The following is a 7067-nucleotide window of genomic DNA, read 5'->3' as shown; positions in this document are numbered from 1 at the left end:
TTCTGGAGTGAGCCTGAGTCAGAGAATGACTCAGGCAGGCCTCCTGCTCAGAAGTGACTGGCCATAAATCCGCTTTTGTAGAATATTAATCTCTCCTGGCTCTTTTGGAAATTCAGCAATTGTTGGTCCATGGTATGAAAGAGTCTTCAAAAGAGGAATGCTATGACAATGTCACCTTTAATTCCCTCCAAACTCACTGGTAATAGACAAGAAAAAAACTCTCCTCTCAAACAAGTTGCAGAGGGGATGGTCCTGGCAGATAGATGTAGCCAAAGGAAGTCAAAGATGTAGCCAAACGAAGTCCTGAAACCTTATAAATGTCTACGAAATACCTGAAATACCTAAGAAATACCCTGTTACCTTCAAAGGAAGGTCAGATGCCATGAAACTATTTGACCCAAGAACGATGGTTTCTCTCTGCTCCTGGAATATTTTCCCAGTCACTTTACAAATTTGAATATCTGGCAGCCAATAGCAGACTATAGATAAAAATCTGTCCTTGTTCATGGCTAAACAGAGTCGTAGAAATAAGGGATTCAAGAAACGGATATTGATTTGCCATCCACTTCAAGCATCCATTGGGATCCAACACAGGCATATTTCTCTGTGGCTTTCAATACAACTACATCAGTAAGCTCTTAAAGTCAGGTTTTCCTACTGAAGCATGAATGTCACCAGAAAACTTGTTTAAAATGCAAATGCTAGCCAGGAGTGATGGTCTACAGCAATACTTTGAAGAGCAGAGGCAGGAGTGCCATGAGCTTGAGCCTAGTCTAGGGTGCACAGTGAGACCCTTGGTTCTCAGAAACAACATCTACTAAACCTCTTGAATCAGAATCTTTGGGGTTAGGACTGGCACCTTCTTTTCAAGAGAATGCCTCTAGATGACCCTGATGTTTGCTGAAGTCTGAGAATTATAGTTCTAATGTGGCCAGTAACAGAGCCAGTTAGTAAGAACTAGGAGTAAGCCGATGGGCTGAGGGTATGGATCAGAGGCCAAACATATGCTTAGCATGCATGAGGGCTGGGAATCCATCACCAGCACCAAAAAATAAATTTAAAAAGAAAAATAGCAAATATGCCAGGTGGTATTATTTGGGGGCATAAGAAAATAGGCTGCACCTCAATGGTGTGATTATGGTTCAGCAAGACAAAAGGTATAAGAAAATCCCACTGGTCCCTCTATCAAATAAAAAAACCACATATGTGATTCAATGCAAGATTGGAAGCCACTGCTGGACACTGTAGCTTTTAGTAGAGAAAGGAGCTTAATACATAGTGACCCTTCTTCTTAGGATCTATTCTATCTCCTTTCTAGGTGGTACTGTAAATACACCAGGCCTAGCAGACTATGAAGAAAGAATTATGGATGAAGCTCCATAATAGTGGCAGTGTATGTGCCCTAAATGTCCCCTTTGCAAACCTCATTCTTATTCTATCGACACATTATCAAGGGCTCAAGGATATATGAGCCTCAACACCATCTCTATTTGAGGAGCCTAACCATTGTCCTGTACCATCTGTCCACAAAAATGGCAACTGGTTTCTTTTACCTTTTGGGCTGGGAAACTCAAACTCCCACATTGGGCCCTTTGCTTTTCATATTGTGGAAATGTGTGAGTTCTCCCTTATGTTAAACCCAAATCTGCTTCTCTGAGAAGCCAATTATAGATCCTAGGTCTAGACACAGAACTAAGTTCTCTGCATGACATCTCAACTCATCAAACATTTCGAGACAGGAATCTGGGCCTCCTCTAAGTTTTCTCTGAACCGCCTTTGAGGTTCAGAATTCATTTTCTACATGCTGACTCTCTATGGTCGATCCACTTGGAGTCCAGATCAGACCCTTTTCTGGGCTACATGCCCATTTCCCAGCTGCTCTGAGTATTGGATGTTAAAAGATTCTGCTACATTATGCTTGGGGAAAGTACCCCAGGTTGACAGGAACTATAGCAATAGAAGTACTGTGTTGGCCCTGAGTCAGTCACAGACAATGGTAAACCACCATAGAAGCACAAAAACCCCCTTGTCTCCAAGAAGAATAATCACGCAGTCCAAGTCCCTGCTTCTGAGAACCCGCTCCCCATCAATCACTCAAAAGAATCCCTACTTGGGGCTCTTCTAGGAAATCTGTCCTTAAAAACTGCATAAGCAGAAACATTTAAGATAACTCTGGTTGTATGTTCCCTCTCACTATGACACATTTGTTTGATCATTCAGAATTTAAACAGACCACTAATCCCTAAAGGAATAATGCATGAAAGAAGGCTGGAGAGCAGGTCTGACTGGTTCCATAGGTTTAGTGTCATTATGCAGCCCAGGAGGCCTGCATAGCAGCTGCTACCCACACACACACATACACAAATATGCTTCAGAAGAAACAAGGCCCAGTTCCCAATGTCATTATCTTGATGCCCAGCCACAAATAGACTGAATACTAAAACTGGTCCTGATTTTCTAGCCCTCTCTGTGGGCACATTCTTTGCAATGTGATTTTACAGTTATGCCAGTCCTGTTGTAGGCCATGTTCCCTCACCCCTTGAATCTGGCCTCTGACTTGTCTTGACCACAGAATGTGCCAGAAAGTAAGTTTGCCAATACCAAATGATGCTATCTAGGAGAACAGATGCTTTTCTCTGCCCGTCAAATAATTTAAAAGACAGGGAACTGTTTAAGGTAAACAGAGTAAGTTTATTTGAAAAGAAAAGCCATAAAGTCACAACACTCTCCGTCCATTTGGAAAGGAGCACAAAGAGGAGTCCAATGGAGTCTTCTTGGTAAGCAACTTTATAGAACAAGGGTCCTCCCGTATCTCCTCCCATGAGCTTCATGCTGATTGTTTGATGGCTTGTGCCTTAACCATCCTGGCTCTTTGTATTGGTTGAACAGGTACCCCAAAAATTATGGGAAGAAGAAACATTTGAACAAGAGCCAGAAGCTTTATGGGAACAAGAAACACCATGATGGAACACAGTTATCTGCCATGGGTTAGGATCTGCCACTTTTTATACCTATCTACCTAACAGTTACTCACTTTCTCTCCCACAAATCTGACCTGGAGAGGCTCTTACATCAGGCTTTTTTTTTTTTTTTGCTGGAAAGGCAGGATAGAGGAGAAGACAGTAAAATTATTATTATTGTTTGTCAGTCATGGTCCCAGTCGCTGTCCCTGAGCTCTTGTTCAAGGCTAGGGCTCTACCATTTTGAGCTACAGTGCCACTTCCAGAAAACTGGTTAACTGGAGATAAGAGTCTCATGGACTTTCCTGCCTGGGCTGGCTTCAAACCCCAGTTCTCAGATCTCAGTAGCTAGGATTACAGGTGTGAGCCGCCGGTGCCCAGCTCTAAAATTAAATTTTGATCATTTTTTTCTCTCCGGAGCCCTTAGCCAGCACCATGTGACATGCCCAGATTAACCTGCTGGAGAGAAACAGACATGCAGCCTTGTCACATTCCCCAGACAGAAGCCAAGCTTCCTACCAAACATGTGAGAAAGGACATCTGAGAGCATCCCAGGGCATATGGACCTTGCTGCAAACCAGTATCTTTGAGATCTAACAACTGATTGTTCAAAGACAACTAGTTTTGGGGTGGCATGTTAGGCAGCATGATTGTGACAACAGTTGACAGATGCCTTGGAGAAACCCCAATATGAGAGAGAAGTATTAAACTAAAAAACGTCTCTGCATGCTTGACTTTGAACTTGAAGAGATGGGTTTGCCATTCAGGTCAACAGAGAAGAAAGAGGTTTCCATGGCCAAAATATACAGTGCCAATGCAGGGCAGGCTTAGAGCCCGGGGTGGGGGGGGAGAGGGGGGGGCCCTGTGAGCTGCAGCACAGCTTGAGACTACTGTAGAGTCACAGGGAGAGGAAGTGATGAGGAGGCAGTTCTATTTTTGTTATGTGGTCCAGAAAAAGTACCTGAGAAGCTAGCAGGGAGCAAAATCAGGGAAGCTGCCTGATGGGTCCAATCCAGGATTCCATTTTATAAAAGATGGAGGAGAAAATGCCAGAAATGTGAAATTGAGAGGTAAAAATTAGAAGTCTTCTTTTTGTATCTTCTTTATTAGAGGGCAATAACATAATAACCTGGAAAAAGTTTTATACATGTAGCTGAGGACACTGGTGATATAAGTTTTGTGTGAACATGAAGGAGCTTTCCAGAACTTAGAAGGCTCTCTCTTCCAGAGATACCCCTTTTCTAACTCCAGTCACTATAGATCAACTTTTCCTAGCACTGAACTTTATATAAATGATATTGTGCTCATACAGCCCACATTTTGTTTCTTTCTTTTCTTTTTAATCTTTTTGTTTTGTTTTGTTTCGTCAGTTGTGGGGCTTGAACTCAGGGCCTGGGTGCTGTCCCTGAGCTCTTTTTGCTCAAAGCTAGCACTCTTCCACTTTGGCCCATAGCTTCACTTCCCATTTTCTAGTTATTAATTAGAGATAAGAGTCTCACAGACTTTGCTTCCCCAGGCTGGCTTTGAACCATAATTCTCAGATCTCAGCCTCTTGAGCAGCTAGGATTATATGTGTGAGCCACCAAAACTCAGTAGCAGCTAACTTATTCTAGTGATCATTTCGCCTATCAGATTCATATAATAAAGGAGGCAGGAGAGCGGAAGAGAAAGGAAAATTACAACTAAGAAATATTAAAAGGGTCAGACTCAGGATGTAAGTTAAAAACAAACAAACAAACAAAAAAAAGCAAGCTCAACCCCAATCACTATTTTAAGCGGCAGGGGTAAGGAGGCATAAGGGGACTGACTATATTTGCCTTTGCAATATTAGAAGCTAAAATCTTTTCATGAATGAGTAAAGAGAGAAATTAAAGACCTATCTAGCAAAGGAAAGCACTAAAACTCACCTATTACCCCTGTGTTCTGTTGGGCCTAGGTCACATCTCCATGTTTGAAAATAGTAAACTGTACCAGTTTCATTACTGAGAACCATCTGACTAATGATTAGTGATTGACATGACCATATGCATTGTTCTTCCAGATCAGAAAGTATAAAGAGACATGGGGAAATATTTCTGCATTTTTTCCAGTTCTCTCTACTTTGTTATGTCATACTAAAATAAATCATTGCCACAACTTCTGCCCTGTGAGACTCTCCTTGTTGTGAGACACCTTAAGATTCTTTTTAGTAGGTCTCAAGTTCTGTGATTTTAAGATAAAAAAATGGGAAGCTCAAAGAATCCCTCCATCCAACAAGTGGTGATACAATGAGCATTTATGGGGCTGCATGTCATAATGAAAACTTCTTTTTGTTCATTCTGTAGAATTCTGTAGCATAAATGCAACATAATTTATTCTATTCTGCTGCTATTGAACATGTAGACTATTTCCAGCTTTGGTTTTTATAAAATGTGCTACTCTAAATATTCTTGTCTTACTTTTTGGAGCATATACAGTCTTTCAGTGGTTTGTAATCAACCCCTCTTTTGTACATCTTCTGCTCTTGGAAATACTCAGTCATAGTCACCATTCACCCTGGATGAAAAAAAAGAAAGGAAGAAGAAAGGAGTAGGTGGCTTCAGCAACAACAGAAATGGTGTTCAGTCCTCACTAATTTCATATATTACCTGTAGCATCTCTCTGAGGTGCTATAAATAATGGTATGTACGCCAGGCGCTAGTGGCTCATGCTTATACTCCTAGCTACTCAGGAGGCTGAGATCTGGGGATCACAGTTCGAAATCAGCCCAGGAAGGAAAGTCTATGAGACTCTTATCTCCAATTAACTACCAGAAAACTGAAAATGGAGCTGTGCCTCCAAGTGATAGAGAACTAGCCTTGAGCAGAAAAGTTTAGCGACACTACATACTAATTAAGGGATCTCTCCTTCAGGAGGATATTACAATTCTAAATATCTATTCGCCAAACAATGAAGCACCCAAATTTATCCAAGAAACACTACTTTTCCTCAAATCCCACATAGATCCAAAGACATTAATTGTTGGGGATTTGAACATACCACTCTCCCCACTAGATAGATCAACTCAGCAAAAACTCAACAGAGAAACCGCAAATCTAAACAACTGCATAGATCAACTAGATTTAACAGACATATACCAAATATTTCACCCAGCAGCAACAGAATACACATTTTTCTCAACAGCACATGGAACATTTTCTAAAATAGACCACATTTTAGGCCACAAAGCAAACTTGTCCAAATTCAGAAACATTGAGGTTATACCTTGCATTCTTTCAGACCACAAGGGAATAAAATTAGAATTCAACACCAAAAGCCACCAAAGAAAGTCCGGTAACACATGGAGGCTGAACAACTGCTGAATCATGAGTGGGTCAAGGAAGAGATTAGAAAGGAAATTCAAATGTTCATGCTATTCAACAAAAATGAGCACACAAATTACCAGCTCCTCTGGGACACAGGAAAGGCAGTACTCAGAGGCAAGTTTATAGCTCTGAGTTCCTACATCAACATATTGGAGATATCTGAAACCAACAATTTACTGAGACATCTGAACCTCCTTGAAAAAGAGCAGCAAGATAAACCCCAATCCAATAGATGGAAAGAATTAATTAAAATTAAATCAGAATTAAATGAATTAGAATCCAAAAAAAAACTATAGAAAGAATCAACAAAAAAAAGAGTTGGTTCTTCGAAAAAAATTAACAAAATTGACAGACCCTTAGCAAGTCTTACCAGAAAAAGAAGAGAACACATCCAAATAAATAAACTCAGAGAGGAAAATGGAAACATCACCACGGAAACAACCAAGATTCAGAACATTTTAAGGGAATACTTCTCAAAACTTTATGCTAATAAGTTTGAGAATTTTGGCAGAAATGGACCTTTTCCTAGCAAATATTGACATGCCAAAACTAAACCACAAAACTAAACCAAGATGAGTTAAACCATCTTAACAGGCCCATATCAAGCATTGAAATAGAAACAGCAATAAGAGACCTCCCAGCTAAGAACAGTCCAGGACCAGATGGTTTTACAGCGGAATTCTACAAAGCAGAGCTCAACCAATACTCCTCCAACTCTTCAATGAAATTGAAAGAGAAAGTTCACTACCGAACACATTCTATG

This window comes from Dipodomys ordii, unplaced genomic scaffold (assembly GCF_000151885.1).
Source record: "Dipodomys ordii isolate 6190 unplaced genomic scaffold, Dord_2.0 Scaffold13, whole genome shotgun sequence".
NCBI lineage: Eukaryota > Metazoa > Chordata > Mammalia > Rodentia > Heteromyidae > Dipodomys > Dipodomys ordii.
This window is presented reverse-complemented; position numbering follows the sequence as displayed.